The sequence below is a fragment of the Syngnathus floridae genome, chromosome 19, assembly GCF_059516105.1.
Source record: "Syngnathus floridae isolate MCC-2025c chromosome 19, RoL_Sflo_1.0, whole genome shotgun sequence".
NCBI classification, from domain to species: domain Eukaryota; kingdom Metazoa; phylum Chordata; class Actinopteri; order Syngnathiformes; family Syngnathidae; genus Syngnathus; species Syngnathus floridae.
In genome coordinates this window covers 3,776,613-3,796,071 of record NC_142431.1, presented here as the reverse complement: position 1 = coordinate 3,796,071, position 19,459 = coordinate 3,776,613, and the positions used below count along the sequence as shown (strand labels likewise).

Here is a 19,459-nt window from a genome sequence, read left to right as displayed (position 1 = left end):
CTTATTTCCATTTTACCCGCAGAATCTGATTTTAGTAACGTGAAAAGACAAGATATAAGTCACTTTAAGTACCCATCATTGTCCAATGTGTCTAACCTGTTTAAAAATATGACATAAACTAAATAACACTGAAGTCATTCAAGTCATCGTGTCTCAAGTCAAGCCCCGAGTCTTTAACTTCCAAGTCCAAGTTGAGTGTCATGTTTTTTTATTTTTTGTTAAGTCATCAAAACAGTGACTCGAGTCGACTCAAGTCACAGTGACTCAAGTCCCCATCTCTGGGTTTGCTTTAGAGGCACTTTTAACCTGTTCTTGACAGTAATATAAATAAATTGTAATGAAAGTAAATAAAAATAAGCCCCCTCTGTTTGTTGAACTTAACACACAAGCAACATAAGTTGTACAATATAGAAAGATAGATGGATTTATGAAAAAAATAAATCTTTGAAGTGGTAATTGGACTTATATTGACCCAAATGTCCCTAAATAGCTCAAATTTGTTGATAAGCACCCATATCTGTTAGCTCAAAAAGCTGCAGTCTAAATTTTGGAACGAGTTGATAGTGAAACTGGAGTTGCAAGATGGCGAATACAAAAATATGAGTGAGGTTTTCAGTTTGAACTTTGGCATACATCAGCGGCTGAACAGTTACATTTTTATCTGTTCAGAATTACAGCTTGGACAAGCTTGCGCTTATCACAAGATGATTTGTTGCATACAGAATAATTTGATCCGGGTTGCCTCGGTTTTTGGGCCCAAAAGTTTTCTTCCAACTTCGTTTTTTAATGTTATCTTGCATGCGTGTCATGATCGAATTAAGTTTCCACCGGACAAACGCGCCACTGACTTTTATTGTTGGATTCTATTTGAACCTATTCCTGCTGATTATTAAACATTTTCATATTTTTCCCAGTAAGTGGCCCACAGCAGCACTAAATAATCCAAATTATCACTCAATTATAGTTGCTCTGTGGGTTATTTAAAACAATGGAGACATCCTAAAACAGTATTTTTCTTTTCATACTTGACGATCATCAGGAAGCTCATTTTCTCAAAGATTGGACGGTGTCATCTGTGTTGTTGATATTTGAGCATGACGACATGCGCTAACAAGTCTTGACAAAATGTGTTGAAAAGAAAGTAATTAGCTGAATCAAATGGACAGCGAATCAAATACAGATGTACTGCATGACTGTTTTGGATCCGCTGCATTTTTATGATTCTCTACTTTTAAATCCGTCTAATTGCAGTCTTTGGTGTTACGTTTCCTAAAATGTTACCATAAATGAATTTAGATGTGCTCTCAAAATACATATGTGCAATATGCATTTAGCTACTTTCCATTTACATCTGCTGAGATTCTTTGCTGAATATCCAAGCCACACATCATAAAGTAATGCTGTCAGAGCCAGAAAAACATTCAGGAAGTAGCGGTCTTAGAGATGAGAGATGCAGTGCTGCTGATGACAGCCGTGGAAGTGAAATGTTTTGAAACTTTGAATGCAAGTGATGATGAATTTTGTTTGATACGGATTGCAATAACTTTGAGTATCCATCAGATTCACATTTTTTTATGTCCTCGTTCAGTATGTAGAACACACCCTCACCTTGCAAATAGTTTTTGACTCTTAATAAATAAATAAATGTGTTGTGAATATGTTGTAATATTTGTCATAGGGAACAGATTTATTTTTAAAAAGTTGTGATAGCATGCATTAATTAAAATGATTTACCTTATTTTCCGGACTATAAGGCGCACCTAAAAACCGAAAATTTTCTCAAAAGCCGACAAGTGCGCCTTATAGTCCGGTGCGCCTTATATATAGACCAAATTCCTAAATTTAAACTGGCCCGAAGCATTGTGTCATGAAATCAATCATAAGTGGCCCACTGAAGACTATGAATCATGAATCCAAAAGACTATGAATCATTATTTTGTGATTATAAAGTAATTTGTTGCGTCTGAAGTTGAAATAAAAAAGATAAAATGGCGAAGGATTTGATTTGGATTAAAAATCTGACATGATGCATTAATGGTGCGCCTTATAGTCCAATGCGCCTTATATAAGGACAAAGTTTTAAAATGGGCCATTCATTGAAGGTGCGCCTTATAGTCCAGTGCGCCTTATAGTCCGGAAAATACAGTATGCTCATGCATAAAATAAGGAACTAAATATCATAACGAATCAGAAAAAAAAATTGCCTATCTCTTCCATTGAAGGAAGAATTGTTCGACCTTATCTAAGAGCAAAAAGAGAGGCTTCTTAGAATGTTATTCTTTTATCCAATTGAAAGTAGGGACAAATAACCCAATAGTCGAAGAGGAATTTGTTCCCATTTCCTTTAATGTCTGGATGAAAAGACAATTACCTGGTTGTGGGCACTTTGATAGGGTAGAAAACCACTCAGAGTCTATGTGGGTTGTTGTGCCTTTTACTAATCTTTATTTCCAAGTAAAGCCAGAGTATTTCTGGAGGAAATCAGAAGGATAGCAAAGTACTTGGCCATTTGTTTGAATCCAATAATGGTAAAAAAAAATAGTCTAAGAAGAACCACCTCTGTAAAATGAGGTTACTTTATGTTTGTTATGGTAAAGAACAAACCTAAAAAAAAAAAAAAAAAATCAAATGGTTTGATCGGAGTGACCCGATGTCACATGAGCAAGGAGAGCACCTCTGGTGTTTTTAATTACAGCCTCAACTTAATTAAAAGTTTCTGTGACATTTCATTTTGGCAGGTAATCAGATTGGTTTAAATGTGATTGGCTATCCAAAAAAAGGGGAGCGAGCTGTTGACACATTGGAGAGAAAATGTCAGTTCCGTTTCAGGCAAATCTTTTTGAAAAACTGCATTATATGCTTTTTGCTTCTTTGTTGAGGTGCAACTGCGTTTATTTGTGATGTCAAAAATAGTTCAGCTGTCGTGTCTATTATACGCAACACAATCAGTATTTGGTTTCTTGTGGCGTCCCTAAGCATTCAATTTTAAGGACTTAGCAAATCGTATGTGGGACTTAGGAGTGGAAAGTAAAGTCACAGCCTCCGATATTGACTCAATTTATTTTCATGTACCTCGTATGGAGAGCTCTAAAATGGCCCGACTGTAATGTTCAAGAACCTCTCAATGAACTCTGGGGGTTTAATTTCTTGTCTGATGATTGCCAAGCCATTTGGGCAATTGGTGCATCGCTTACTGGAAATGCTAGCCATCAAAATTCATCCTGGATAGGCTAGCTCTGGTTCGAGACCATAAGGGAGACTATTAAATGGAATTAAGCTTGAACATGTGTTTGCAAACGTGTTCCCATCACAACAAATCAGAGTGAAGTGAATTCTGGTATCTTCATTGAACTTTTGACACTCGGCACTCGTCTGTTTGCATTAATGGTTCCTGAGTGAATATCAAAAAATGTGTGCCTTGAGTTACTTTGGCCATATCTTCATATTAGACAGGTTATACAAATATAATTCGGATCATAACATGATCTGTAACAAAAAAAAATCCCAGATGAAAGCTAAACCTCAGAAGCTTTTAAAGACTACAGACATAAGTGATAAGTTTAGTACGTCTGTAAATAATTTCAAAGGCCAGCAGCATTTGATAATGGATGATTGACCCAAACTAAAATGGACATAGGACAACCGGCAGAGTCCATGAAAGGACCTCTGGCACACAAATATAAATAAGGGAAGACCTGGATTTACAGAGTACATTTTTCTAAAACCTCTCAAAGATCAAGACAGGAAATTTATGTCTCTCTCTTCGGATGGGGATCAGGCAAAAGGATATCATTGTTAAAAGTACTGAGCCACCTTTAAACTGAACCCGGTCAAGGAAAACACATGGCAGCACTATCAGCATATAATGTATACATATATTTTAAGCTTATCCGAGTCAGGGCAAACAGATGTCAGGCAAATACTGCACGAATACCATTATTCAGAGATAAGTTACTAAGTTACATCTATACACACACATACGGTACATACACACACACACACACACACACACACATATATATATGTATATACCGTACTTTCCACACTATAAGGCGCACCTAAAAACCTCCAATTTTCTCAAAAGCCGACAGAGCGCCATATAATCAGGTGCGCCTTACATATACAATATTGAGCCACTACAGCAGGTGTGTCCAATGTACGGCCCGTGGGCCAAATGTATATATCTTATATATGGACAAAGATTTAAAATGGGTCATTCATTGAAGGGGCGCCTTATATATGGACAAAGTTTTAAAATGGGCCATTCGTTGAAGGGGCGCCTTATAATCGGGTGCGCCTTATAATGCAGAAAATACGGTGTGTGTGTGTATATATATTTATTCATTTAGCCGCTAGCAGTTGAGTCAGGTCATAATAAAGTACATAACCTTGCTGTGATGACCACTATGTCACCTTTTTTTAGAACAATAAACAATAAACTTTACAGCACTTAAGTACTAAAAACTAAAAGCACACTCGAGACGCAAATGCACTTTTCATTACCGTCACTCTACTTTTTATGTTCACATTAATGTCTGAATGCAATACAGTAGTGTCTACCTAAGACATATGGACGCTTGTTTGTGTTAGCCTTTCAGCTTTGTGGTAGCAAGTTGAATCTAAAATATATCAAAGGCTTCTTTTTAAATAGAAATTTGTCCAAAAAAAAATCACATTTCTACAAAAATCACAATGCAATTTAAAAAGCTATGTTAGTTTAATCATCTGAGTCAGAAAAAGTTGGCATCGCTTGTCTGGCACGAAAATGACGAACTTAAGTCGATCGCAGCCAGAAAAGCGCACAACTGAGCTTACGAGAAGAAATAAGAACCCAAATGTGTAGACAGTCGTAATGGAGCAGTTGATGGTTCATATTCAATGTGATTGTCTTTCTTCTCTTGGTAATTGACAGTTTGCTTTGATTGGAGATTTTGTTTTCTTATTCTGCAGACTGTTAAATTACTATCATATGGGGTACATTGTTAGAGCAGTGCTTGAGAAAATAAGAGTGGTCACTTCATTTTGGCTTCTGCTTTAATTTCTTCTAACTGTCCCTTTCTTTCACAAACTGAAGTTTGAAAGACCAATCAGTGATAATTTCGGAGTTGCATTAGAGAGATTTGTTCAAGCTTGTGGATTGGCTCGATCGTATATGTTTTATTTCCCAAATGGGTTCACACTCGATTCTATGGTTATACTTGACCTGCCTGTGAGTGAACCATGGCAACTGAAATCAAGATAAATATCCAACTTTTCTAGCTCAAGTTAAAACAAATCAATCTTTTTTTTTTTTTTTTTTAGTGGCATATGACTGCAACAAAATTTGATGAGGTGCAGTAGAGTGAATCATCAAGGGTTTTGTTGATTTTATTTTTTTCATTCCATCTGCCTGATTTTTTTTTTGTAGATTTAAAACCTATTTTGTGTGCCTCCCTACTTTTAGGTCCTCCTGTTTTCTTTTATGACACACTTTGGCTGCCTTTGTTTGAAGGCATGATGACAGGAAGGATGGAGGTCACGCGTTGCCTCATGCTTGAGGAAATGCATAAGGGGGTTTATTGTATTCTCAAGTGTGCGATTAATCACTGATTTTGCATATGTGTGTCCAAAAAAATATTTTGTTTACTGACTGGTGTGGTAAAACCAGCAAGTGAGGGAAAAAAATGAAAAAGACTGATGAGGAGAGTTGCAAGAGCTATTTCATAGCTGTCTTCTCCTAAGCTGGATAAGAGCCATTCCTGAAAAACTATTCCCAGGCCCCCCTCTATCCACCATCCAGAATGTAGAGGTTAACAAATGAGTTCATAACACGACCTTATGAACATCTGAGTCAGCGCTGACTCCTACACCCTGACCTCCACCTCCCCCCGTGTCTCCTTCCCTCGTTTCTTCTCGTCTGCAGGGAGGTGTTCGAGGGCCAAGCAGCCGCCTGTTATCCGAGATGAAACAATGCTGCCACATCCTCGGCCATCTCCTCTTCCTCTTTGCACTCTTCTTTTTTACTCTCCGAGGCTTTGACTGCCAAGACGAATCCCTAAATCACTGGCTTCCTCCGCAGATTTTCCTCCTTTTCTCTTTGTCGTCCTCAAAACCAGCAGCTCCGTATTTCAATCATTCCCCCCTTGTTTTATTCTTCCTCTGTCATTGAGTGTTTCGGAAAAAAAACACGTGCTCTCCGTTGACCTGTAGCTGCGAGAGCACTGCCAAAATCCAGCTTCCTGTGGAGTACATTAACACAGAGGTCAGAGGTCAGCTGTCTTAACCTCTGATCCTAGTGAACCGTTTTTAGTACTCCAAATTCCTCCCACATACGGTGGAGCCATATAGATAACTGTCACATATAGACTGTTAAATAAATAAATACCGTAAATTTCGGACTATAAGCTGCGACTTTTTTCAATCGCAAGTTTTACCTAGAAAATACGGTAAATTGTTGTTGTTTTTGGGGTTGCTTTATTAAGTATCTGACAGTTTGAACAATCCCAACCTATTTTAAGCAGCATATTGAAATTGACTGAAAGCCAACACATCTGGACCCAAGTTGGCCCTCTTGAGAGCTATTAGAGGTCATCATGCCTGAACGCGACCCCTTCCATGTGTGCGCAGGATGGCCACACTGTAAAGATGTGTTTCCATGTCCCACATAGTAGAGCAAAGAGGCAGCATTGTTCCAACCCTCACCCCAGAGGGATTCTTTACATGGTTGTGGCTTCACTGTAAAACATCTCACTTTCTGTGCTGACTGTGTGTCAGACAGCAGGAAAAGCTTGTCTGGGATTTATTGGCGATTGTGTATCTGCGGATGATGGATGCTTCTGTGGAACAAAGGTCTTGTAAAAGGATAAAGGGTCGAACTGCCGTTAAAAAATGTTTATTCTTTACTGCACATTCTCGTTTCCTGCCTTATGGCCGGATTCTGTTGAGGTGAATTCACGGCATACTTCACTTCAAACTATGCATCAATCAAATATTCATTGACCTGAATTGTGTTGTTTAGAACTTTCGCCTTGTCGTTTCTAGGTAAGAGGGTGTATACAAATGCTGAAAGTTTTTTTTTAGTTTAAAAATAATCATTGGGATGCTCATAAGAAGATTCTCGGTCACGTAATAACACCTTGGTCATTTAATCCAGTCAGAAACTTAATTTAACAAGAAATTAGACATTAGAAGCATAAAGACCTGCTTTTAAATAATCTGAGCTGTTTGAGTTAAATCAATATATTATTAAACAAATAAATAAACAAAATAAATATTTGCTTTTTGTCCTTCATTGGTTATTTTTTAAATTTTTTAGCTTATCAAAATAGAAGCACATTTAGCCAGAGACTGTTTTTTTTTCCTCACAAATTATTTTAATTATACTTGTCAGGTCATACGGACTAGTTTTTAACAGATATGAAAAGAAGTGAGTCTTTTGAAATTTGAAATCTGTCATAATATCGATGTTGACAAGTTGTTTACCAGTGAATGACACCAGCCGGAGTTCTTTTTCTGTACATTTCACAGAGTGACCTCAGATATTTACAAAGATCTTCACCTGTCATTCTCAATTACTTTTCAAGAAATCGAGTTACTGAAAGGGAAGCCAGCTTATATTTTCACATGTAGTGTATCCTTCTGTGAGGAGAAAGTTCCTGAACTTCTGCCACGTAATGGCCGCCCTTTTAATCTTCATCCAAAACCAAGACGTGAGAACTCTCATGCTGTATGTCACCACTGTCTCAATGCCAATATGGTGCTAAAAATATACACTTTCAACCTATTTCAGTAAAATATACTTATCTTCTGTGCATACTTCCAACAAGTGAGTCACATCAGATTATTTTTTCCTTGCCCATATACAAGTTTGTGGTCATATAACCCCTAAGAATATATTTAATTTACTTTACATTGGAACTAATAAAACTGTTTCCATGGAAATGAAAGTCAATTAAAATATCACCGAATTGGCACTCCTGTTAATTTGTCCTCACAAGAAACTTTTTATATTTGTATTTCCATTTGTTTGCCACTGTGCTGTATTTCTGACATGCACACGCTCGCATAAACTGTCAAAAGCTTTGCTCAACTGGGACACCACCGCAAATCAAATATAAAGCCAACACGCATTCGTCGTCTCCACAAAGGCTTTTATCAGTCTTCAGTCCACGCTATCAAACACAATCATAATGTTGTGATTTTAGACATATCCCTTCAGGGGTTGCCCAGGGACGTGCAGCCAAGAGATGTGGAGGCTCTTCTGCATTCTGAAGAGCAATTTTTAGTCAAATTTTAGTCCTCTAGTTTTATTATTTTGAATACAATCTCATCTGATTTCTCAATTGCTGTGTCATCGTATTTGCTGTTCAAATCAAAGGATGAGAGCAGATGAGGCTCAAATTAGATTGCGCAATCCCTGTTGTTAAATACTTTCAGGTACTTTGATATATGTACACTCTAATTTCACATAGTCTAATGTATTTAATATTTTAACAGATTAAAAAATGAACACGAGTTGATGGTTTATTTGCCTCAAGGAAGGGGCGTATCGTTGGTGTGGATGATGTCAATATAGTCGTTAGGAATAATCAATCCAAGTTCTCATGATTTGGCAGAGACGACTCGGAAAGTGCGTTGGACTTCAGGGGGATTATTTCAAAGGGAAAAATCGAGACGTCAAATATATCTTTCATGACCCCGGTCTTGGAACTTTTCTGACACACCTCATAAAAGTGTTTCAGCCCTCAAATCTGGGTTAGTAGGTTACTGTGCAAAGCTCACAAAAGAATATTGTACAAATCTGTATTCTTTTGAAATTGTCAAAATAAAAAGGCTGTCAATAGCTGCCTTTTTATAAATTTGGCCCATAATTGAAGTTGAATTAGCCGCACAGTCTCCAAGCTAGGTCAGAGCAGACTGAAATCTTGCCCGAATTAATAAAGCACTTCTTTTCCGTTTCCCATCCAGAGGTGAAGCCTATTTTAACACAATTATGCCCACCCACGAATTACAGTAATGACTAATCTTGGTTTTAATGTACAATCATTATACAGCAATAATTACAGCTAATTTAAGAGGTGCTAGGTGATGCATGCATATATTGTTAACAGATTATTGTTTTTTCACATATGTAAAAGTAATTTGAAGGGTCATTATATAGTCTTGGCTGCAAATTGTGGTTTGTACAAATTAGGTTTTATTGTATTTCCTTAAAATTAGGTTTTATTTAATTTATTTTATTTAAAATACCGTCTGACACTGTGCTGGAGATAATGACTTGTATTTAGTCTGCAACTAATATTTTGTATATGAGAGCGTGTTTCGAAGCAGTGCCAAGCTGACGCCAGCACGGCAGGGTGTCTGGTCCCGGCTATACTTCCAATTCTTCACCCAATCTAAAACACAGCTGCATATAACACGCACACACACACACACCTTCCTGCTGGGTGTGTTAATCCAATTGCTTTGTACGAGGCAGTGCCACAGAGACTTTCATCAACCTTCTTGTCAGCCCCCTCTCGAACGACCCTCAAGTGACTAAATGTGAACATGTAGGAGGGCGACCGTTTGGAATAATACGGCTTTCCATAAAACTTTGGAAAGCCAGGCAGTTTTATTTATATAGCGCATTTCATACAGAAGGCAGCTCAATGTGCTTTACATTAAAAGGATTAAAAATCAAAGAACAGAATATAATACGTACAAAATCAAGAATAAAAAAATTGTTAAAAAGTATTAAAAAACAAAGAGCATAGTGAGAGAGAGACAAAAGCAATGTCAAGCAAAAAAATAAAATCTTTACAATAAGACTGACTAAATAAATGGTATAACAGATTTCGAATTGAGGTTTTACATGTAATATAGGCATATCTGCCCACAAAAGAAAAATCTTCTTTTTAATATGTTTCTGCTAACTGGTCTCTTCCAAAAGCAAACTCCACTGCTAAGGTTAAGAACCTCTTTAAAAATCTTCATCTTTTATCTTATTGCCAGACGGTGAAAAAAATCTAGTCACTCAATTCATTTTGAACTAACGTGATGATAAAAAACTCATTTGCTTTAATGGTTTTCATTGATCTCAATAAAACACATACAAGGTCTATAATTCAATAGCAGTGAAAGATCTGCAGGATTTTGTTTACATTATCTAAGCATTCATTAAATGCAGAGCATGCAGTTTATGCAGTAATACAAAACCAATACACAGTTTTTCTTCTTATTCTAGGAAATTGCTTTCCATCCATCTACAGATGGTGAATGCCATCTTAAATATTTTCTTTTCACACATCAAAACGGAGGTCACAGCTGCACTGCTCCGAAAACAGATGCAGATGTACCGGTGCCGCTACCTGACAGCCAGTGAAGGTGACACTTTTTATTTTTTTTCTGAGAGAGGAGGTTAGTTGTGTCGAGAAAGAACAAACAAATAAAACTAGTGTTATTTAGCTCCAAACAATGAGTTCCCAGAAAGAGTTTCGAAGATCAGAGGAACAGATTTTTCCCACCTTTAACAAATAACTTGAAATCCAAATGAGTTGTTGTTTTTTTGTAATCGTTCACACAATTTGCATAACAAAATCTTCAAGGTCCATGTGTGAAAAATTAATAACTAAATGCAATAATTTATGTTGTTTTTTGACAGAGGAAAGCGTGAACACCATTAGTCTTGGCGAATTCCTTGTCAGCGTTTTGTTTGGTCTGTTGGTTAGATTAACATGTTAAAATATGTACATACTAAAAACACTCAGCCATTAAAATTTCTAGTATGTACAAAGGGAGTCAGATCGCGCAAGCAAAATGATGCTCCAAGAGCACTATGGCAACTATTATAATCAGTCGTGTGCAAAGAAAGAAAAAAAAAGAGTTTTCATAACTAGCTCATTTAAATGTGGGTAACATTTGATGTTAAACACGTGTTCTTGGTTAGGAAATGCGAGGAAAAAAGTGAAATGTTGTGCTGCATGGCATCTAATTATTGGAATATTTGCATATCGTAGTCCTTCTTGGGAGTCTGGGAATAAACCACGAGGGATTTTAAGTATCATCATACATTCCCACATTAAATATTTAAAGACTCATATATTAGTCATGACGGGAAAACCAATTTTTGATTCTGTCGATGCCCCTGTCTGGAATATAGCTATTATATATGGTATGTAATCAAATTGCTGATGTCACAAGAGGAATATGAAATATTTTGATGTATTTTGTATTATTAGACATTATAGTATCCATTTTTTAATTTTATTCGTAGCACTCAAAATCTGACATTGAACTTTAAAAAGGGAGGATTTTTTTTTTTATTACTAATGGATTAAAAAAAAATACAAAGCAGTTTAGCTTTTGTGTGATTGTGCTGCTCACTTTTCTGGTGCATCGATGGATTTTCACATTCGCACGATTCAATATTTTCTAGTTTTGTGGTATTTGATCTCCTTTGGAATAATCACCTGTGTGCTCAGGCTCTATTTGCGGAAGTCAGGTCATTGCAGTTTCCTCATGAAGTCAATTTCTGCCAGTTTGAGTTGAGAAATTCACCCTCGTGGCTTCCTGGAGGTCAATTTGTAGTGCTCCGGCAAAAAAAAAGGAGCAGGTAGCGGTCCTGCTGTGGCTTTGTTGTGCTCCTACAGTTCTCCTTACCCTTATACTGCTGTGTCTTTTGATCGCACGCAAGGAGACACAGCAAGTGATGATCGACAACTATCCAAAATAATTCAGCTGCAAGAAGAGCTCGTGTGGGTTTGCGGTTTTACATTGATGTTCCACTGGAGCCAGACAGGTTGTCGTCTTTGACCCCCCCAACAATCCCACAAGACTAAGGGTTGTAGTCTGACCTATTGGTGTTTCCTCCCTGCCAGTCAACACCGCCTTGTGTTGCCAGGAATATAGTTCCAACTTCAATTCTGACCTTTGACACTGATCTGCAGACGACCCACTAACCATTTAACGGGGCAGGGGCCAAACCTCTAGAGGATCCACGTCAGTGTAGACTAAGCGGAGACGCCGGTAAGATGAGGCAGACTATTTTGTGGAAATATAGATTGACTTCATTTTTTTAGTATTTGACAGAGACAGGCATTGGAGTTTTTTTTTTCTTTTATTTACCAAGATCACTGTTATCTAAACTCCAATTTTATAGCCAATATGATATGGTTAAAAGTCAAGAACCTGTTTCCTTCCTGTTTTATTGTTTCTAAAGTGGAATTTTGCCAAAAGCAGTAACAGAGCCAGTCGCCAATTGTTCCTTCCATCTAAAAAGACATGTCAGTGTAAGTAAGTAAAGTATAGGCTATCATTGTGACTCTTCCTCAATCGCTGCCTTGAGGCCAATGGAATAAAAATACAATTGTTGCACTGTGTGTTTGTTCGTGCACAAAGTATACACCATTGCAGTGAAGAGAATCGAGACGATAACAACTCGGCTATTGCTGCAAGTCTAATAACGGCTTCCCAACAAATGTCAATTAAGTCCCCGAGTGTCAACAAGGATCTTGCAAGTAAATCCGAGAAAGCTGGATGTTTTTGTGTCGGGACACACAGCAACTCTAGTTAAATGATTGCTTTACCCTCCAGCAGTCACAGGTCAGCGAGATCCTCATATTAACAATCGCTTCATCATTTTGAATACAATTTGCCTCGTCACTGATTTCAATAAGTGTTTTGTTTGCAGCTGATCATTTATAACGTTCTGAAAACAAAGTTTTTTATTCATGTTGCTTCACTCACTGGTCCAAACATAACCTGTTCATATTCTTATTTTCCTTCGACATTGAAAACAATAGAATTATTCCAGGATATATTTTTTTGACCTTACAGATAGCAGGGTGCATAAACTGTTAATCCCACAATTTTTAGATTTGCAAGGAGGGAATCGACAATATCTGCCAAGGTTAGGAGGGTTACTTAAAATATATATTTAGAAAAAGTCACTATTTACCCATTAAGAAAAAAACTTATGTAATACAAGTACCATAAAATTAAAAGTATCTTTTCAGACAAAGTGGATTTGGAACACTATTTAACTAATTTCAAAGTCCTTTCCTCATCCTCTGCCTCCACTTTTTTTCAACTCCCATATCGGCATGTGCACTCTATTTGCACGAGCAAGGACTAATTCACGGTGTCATCACGCAGCTGTCGATGCAAATTCGCCAGACTAGCAGTCAGGGAGATCTCCTCTTAACATCTGTCTTAGTGCTGGATCATCAAATGGTTACATTGCAAAAATAAAATAAAATACATCAACCGGCTCATCCCAAACACCCAGACTGTGAGAAAGAACATGAGAGATGTTTTGGCTGGTTCATGATTATTAATGACCACTAAACAAGCCAATGCATCATCAATATTTTTTTTTTATGGATTATTTTATTTAGTATTACAATGTAGACAAATAAAAGTGTTTGAAAGAAGCTACGGTGGAGAGTATCTGGAAAATGGGTCATTAAACCTGTAGGATGAGAGAGATTAATCATTCCAACCTTTGTGACAATAACTTTATTTTAATGGGAAGGTTGTTAGGGAGTTTTTCATTTATTTAAGAGAACATTTGGTCAGATGAACTGATGTGGGAAATAGGAGTTCCAGGTTGGCTTGCAATCTCTGTTCTAGTTCATCTGAAAGATTTTTTTTTTTTGAAAGAAGAAGTTGGGGTCAGAGCTGTTGGGATCTTCAACAACAAAGTCCGCCACAACGAGCTTGGGACGGCCTGCCAAACCTCAAATACACAAGCATAGAATTTTCCAGATTTTTTTTTGTTGCAAGATTTAGGAGGGATTTATTCACTTGGATGATATCACTATGATTAACAATGTCTCAACACTTTTGTCTATCTAGTGTAAGGACCTGTCTTAGTTTGCAAAATATAGGACAGCATGTTGATATTTCCCTAAATGGTTTAAAAGCCTGAGTAGCCTTTAGCGAAAAAAAGTTATTGAGTGTGTTTTGGCAGATGTCAGATGATATTACAGGAATAAGTAGAAGAGGAATGGCGCATTCCTTTGAGCTTGAATCTCAATGTTGACATTTTGAAAGCCTTTGACAAAGCACAATTTTGTCTCCGCTTTGGCCATCACACCAAAATGTCAGTTAAGATGTGAAAAAAATGCATTTTCATTGAATGCTTGTGTATTTCAATTTCTTCTTAAACCCCCCACACTTGTTTCTACGAATTACTTTTCCACTAATCTATTTTTATAATGTAGTTAAAAAATTACATTTACAATGTTCTGATGGAACAACTATTTGGCACTTTTATTTCAGAAGACGGATTATATATTTCATACCCCAAAAAAAAATCCAGGGTGCCAATTGTGGTGGCCAAAACTATAATATACAGCACTTGAGGAGTTGTGTTTAGTTCACTTTTCTTCAAGTCTTCTGCCAACCCTCATAAGATTTGGGTTCGGAAACGTGGCAGCTTTCCACCATAAGTGCTTGCTAATGGGAAATTGACCAATGAAGTTCTGGAAAATACCTCCTTTTTTTATTGGCTGTTTGGGCTGTGTGCCTACTGCACCAGTCAGTCAACTCTCTTCTGCCTTTATTTGAACATAAATACATTAAAACAGTTAGCGCCAGACAAGTTAGGCTCTCATTCTACTTCACAGTTGCCAGTTAGAATATTAAAGTGAATGTAGATGGTATTCTTGATGTGGAAAACTCGTTTGTTTAAAATATTGTCGATGTATAAATAAATGTTAGCAACATTTCCCAAATGTGGTGTAGAAAGGCCAAAGAGCCACAAACAAAATATTATAGCATGTGTTCCATTTTATAACATTAGTCCTTGTAAGTATCTCAGAGTTCCCATTGCATGGGTGTAAAGTAATGAAAAAAAAACACTTAAATCACATATTTAAGTATTCCAATTCAATAACATTACCGTATTTTCCGCACTATAAGGCGCACCTAAAAACCTCCAATTTTCTCAAAAGCCGACAATGTGCCTTATAATCAGGTGCGCCTTATATATGGACCAATATTGAGCCACGACAGCAGGCGTGTCCAAAGTCCAGCCCGCGAGCCAAATGTATATATCTAACATGGACAAAGTTTTAAAATAGGCCATTCATTGAAGGTGCACCTTATAATCCGCTGCACCTTATACATGGACAAAGTTTTAAAATGGGCCATTCATTGAAGGTGCGCCTTATAATCCGGAGCGCCTTATAGTGCGGAAAATATGGTATTTATAATTTGGATTAACTATCTGAAAACAAAATCATATATAAATGAACTGTGAACTTGAGTCCAACAAATAATCAAAATTGCAGAAGTAAATCACTTTAGAAACATCTAAAAAATGACAAAAAAAGGGAATAAAATTTTCTGTCCAGCTGCCTTCCCTAATTGATAGGGTCTGTCTTGCAAATGATACAATTAGTTCGTTTTCTAACTTGACATCTTAATACCCATCAAATTTGATTGACTTGGTCTTTGAATTTTGTTACAAAACAGATTCATTGAGTCAAATATATTTATACAGCCCTTAATCACAAAAAATCCGGCATGTTTAAGATAAATGGGTGCTCAAATATGCATGTGTGTATTTGTAATATTTGTCTGTGTCTAATTGGGTGGCAGGAGTTTTGCACTCATTATGAGTGCCTTGGGCCAATTCTGCATTATTCAATCCATAAGAGAGACTCAACATAAAAAATGATGGTTGTGCACAGGAAAGAACGTCAGCTGGAACAATCCAAAGTGTGGTTTGGATTAAAAAATGCTTCCATTATTCTCCTTTTGAGGTCATTATGATGTTTTACTATATAAGTGAGCTTTTATTTCCTTATGCTGTGAAGCAGCCAATTTATATGTGTCACAAATTTACATGATATGTAAAATGATCTGTCTTGTTTCAAGGTTTTGAAATTGAGTTGATATAAAGATTTGGATGCGATGGAGGTCACAATCCCACAAAATAGTAACCACGGAATTGTTAATGGTGATAGAATGCAGTTGCTTGACCACATGACCTGCCAGTTCTAACTCTCTAAGATGAGTTGAAAAAGACGTACTGGAAGATACCAAGTAAGGAAATAGTGGTGAAATGGACTGTCTGGAATTGGAATCTGACACCCGAATCGTGAGCCAATTGAAACAGTTTGAAAAAAGACAGATTCCCACCAAAAAAAGATTTTCACTAAAAACTGAGACAGGATAATGATTGTATGTGTGTCACATAAATTACCAACAACATCAGAAAAATATGGACTCCTCCTTTCCAGAAATAAAATCACTCAGTGTGCTATCTTTTAACGGCTGCCTTTAGTCAAATAAAACTACTTATGAAGTGACATTCTTGATAGTCTTTCCACACACGCAATTGTTTAATAATTTCACAATTATTAACTGGCTAATTAAAAATATAGCACTTCAAAATGATTTTCACTTTGAAAGAAAGTTTGTTTTGCTTTTTTGTTGTTGTTGTTACTTTGATTTTAAATTTAACCTTGGCTGTGGTCTGCTCTATGTTAGCCAAAAAAATAACAATAATAATATTCTTATCGGAAATGATGCCAAGTTTTTGGATAGATGCTAGTCTGCTTCCTTACTGCTGTAGAAGTGCCCTTGAGTTTTGGCCCTCTTCATGGATGATTGTGTAAGAGAGGCTTCTCAATGTGGTGTGCCACAAAAATATACAGTACACTCTGTTTCACTTGAGGTATTATAATAAGTAAGATACATATTTAAAACCAAACTTGGAAAAATTCACCGATCCTTTTAAAAGTCCTCAAAGATCAAGTCACAGTTTATGGAGTCCCATTTAAAACAAGATGGGATTGTATATTTATTATTATTGAGTGATTTTGATTATATTTACTTCTTAATCATAACTACATTTACCGTATTTACACAAGTAGAAGCTAATCAAGACTAAATTCTGTGTCATCGTTGTATGTTGCCACTGGAAATGGTGTAGTGGCCATTTCAGTGCAGGAAGTTTTGTAACGAGGATATAAAAAGACCCAAAAGCACAATTTACAGTTTTCAAAAATGACGGTGGATTTGTTGAGTGTTCAACAGGGTATACTAAAGTAAAGTACCAACAAAGGTTCACAGCAAAGCTGAAAAAAAAAAACAATACAAGTGTCAGGTTACAACCTCTGCAAAGCTGTAAAAAACAAAGGACAAAAGTAGCAATTAAAGGTCACAGAAAAAAATTGAGGCAAAAATAAAAAACTCCGGTAGCACCAGAGACAAAAACCAAGGACTCTACCAAAACAGTCATGCCTAATACACAGCCAGGTTAGATGATCTGATATTTACACACAGGTAAATGGGACACAGGTGAATGCATGAGGTGACACGAGGGCAGGAAGTAAAGCTTTGAAAGAGGAGGAAACAATTACCGTATTTTCCGCACTATAAGGCGCACCGGATTATAAGGCGCACCGGATTATAAGGCGCACCTTCAATGAATGGCCCATTTTAAAACTTTGTTCATATATAAGGCGCACTGGATTATAAGGCGCATGGAATACATATCACACATCACACAAAATAAACACATAAAGCTTACTTTAATAAGTTAGTCCTCATCCACGAATCCATATTGGTCCATATATAAGGCGCACCAGATTTTAAGGCTCACTGTCGGCTTTTGAGATAATTGGAGATTTTTAGGTGCGCCTTATAGTGCGGAAAATACGGTGCTACAAAATAAAAGCTAACACAAAATGAATTGCTACCCCTGAGTTTGTAGTTCTTGTAGTGTGTAGTACTAAAAATACACACATGCATAACAAAAAGGGATGTTTGTTAAAACATGCCAAGTAATGTTTTTCACTATTTGTCCACATTTTGGTATTATAAAAATGACCCTTTAGAAACATTTCACATCATGTTTCAGCCATTCATATTACTCTCCAAGCTTATATGGAGACTAAAAAAAAAATGCCTCATCTTGTGCATCCCAGCTAACTCCAGTAATAAGTGCCAAGTTTCATCTCACACCATAACAAAGGCGTGCCGTGTCACACAACAACATCCATCTGTGGAATGGCTTGTCCGATTGTTCTGCACCTCCGTTCCAAACTTAATGGAAGAACATCGTGTTCCCCATTTTGGTTCATCATGTTTTATACAGAACAGGAAAGGGATATGAAAGGGGCAATTTTCTCCGCCTTGAAAAGCAGAACGTGTTACAAGAGCCATGATGCTTCACGTAAGACTCTTCAGAGACACACTGCAGCTTGTAAGCATTTTGTATATTTATATAATATAATATAATGAAATATAAAATATAATATGATAAAATATAATGAAATAAAATATAATAAAATATAATATAATATAATATAATATAAATTTGTGTGACCTAAAAAGAAAGGAAAGTGGGTCCAGCAAATGTGAAGTGTTTGAGAGAATTCGAGAACAGTGCATCTGTTACATCCATGAATTATGGAGCACTTTAGTGGCACTGCTCGCTAATCAGCTTCCTGATTGGGTAGTGAGTGTGTAGTGTAGTGTGCTCACATATCGGTTGCCATGCAATGTCTGGACTGGAAACACCACGCAAACACACATGTGGAGGTCTTGAACGCAACGCGCGTGTGCAGCTGCATCGCGTCGTCGCCTCGGCCTCGTTGGCTTGCCGACAGCGGGGGAAAACAGAATCGTGTTCGACTGAGGCCACCGCTGATGAGGAAAAACACAGATGGGTATCCCACACATTCTTCGAGCAATCAGATGCAGGCGTGACCTGAGTGCACATACACACTCCAGCGGCAGAGAACAGAGCTGTCCAGAGCAAATGCATGCCCACGCTTACTCCATGACTGATTCTGGCGGAGGGGTGTCTGGTTGCGTCTGGCCGGTTTGTGTGCACGTGTGTGTATGTGCGCATTTGGAGAAAGGATGCCTCTGTCCTCTGGCTGCCTCTCAGCTTTCACTCTCCCTCGGTCTGCTTACTATAGTTTCATCTGTGCGTGTGTGTGTCCAGAAGGTTATGTTCCTCTCGTACATATTACAGCGACAAATAAGAATCTGATTAATTACTTCCTTCCTCGCTTGCACAACGAGACAAAAAGAACGGGTGAAGACAGTTTTTGGTTTTAGCATAGGTAGGCTGAGAAATGGACGGATTGATGAAGGAACTAAGGAGTGCATTGCCGACAAGGAATCAATGAGGTGACGGCGGAGGTGGTGACGGGTGAATGAGGAGGAGACATAAGTAGAGCAAGGGTGAGGAGAAAACAAGAAAATGTAAGGTTGCGGAAAGATTAAGGTTTTGAGTTGAGGTGAAATTGGTATCACTCCCATTGACCTGTGTTGAGGCTTAACATTGGCAAGGAAATGAGATGATTAATGGCCATTGTTTGCAAAGGCTAATATTTTTTGTCCTGTGTGTGTGTTCGTGTGTTTGGACGAGATGGCCGACCTTGTGAGAGCAGTTTATCTCAGTGAGCTGTTCTTTTGTGCATGTCAACATGATTACGGTTTGATTGTTCAACAGTTGGTGGGGCTGGAAATAAAA

General features: G+C 37.4%; 1 long non-coding RNA gene across 11 annotated transcripts in view; it reads left to right on the top strand.

Annotated features, from left to right (window-relative positions):
* The window catches only part of LOC148381711 (uncharacterized), a 99,520-nt gene that overhangs the window by 22,322 nt on the left and 57,739 nt on the right, over positions 1-19,459 (top strand). The window lies entirely within an intron of this gene.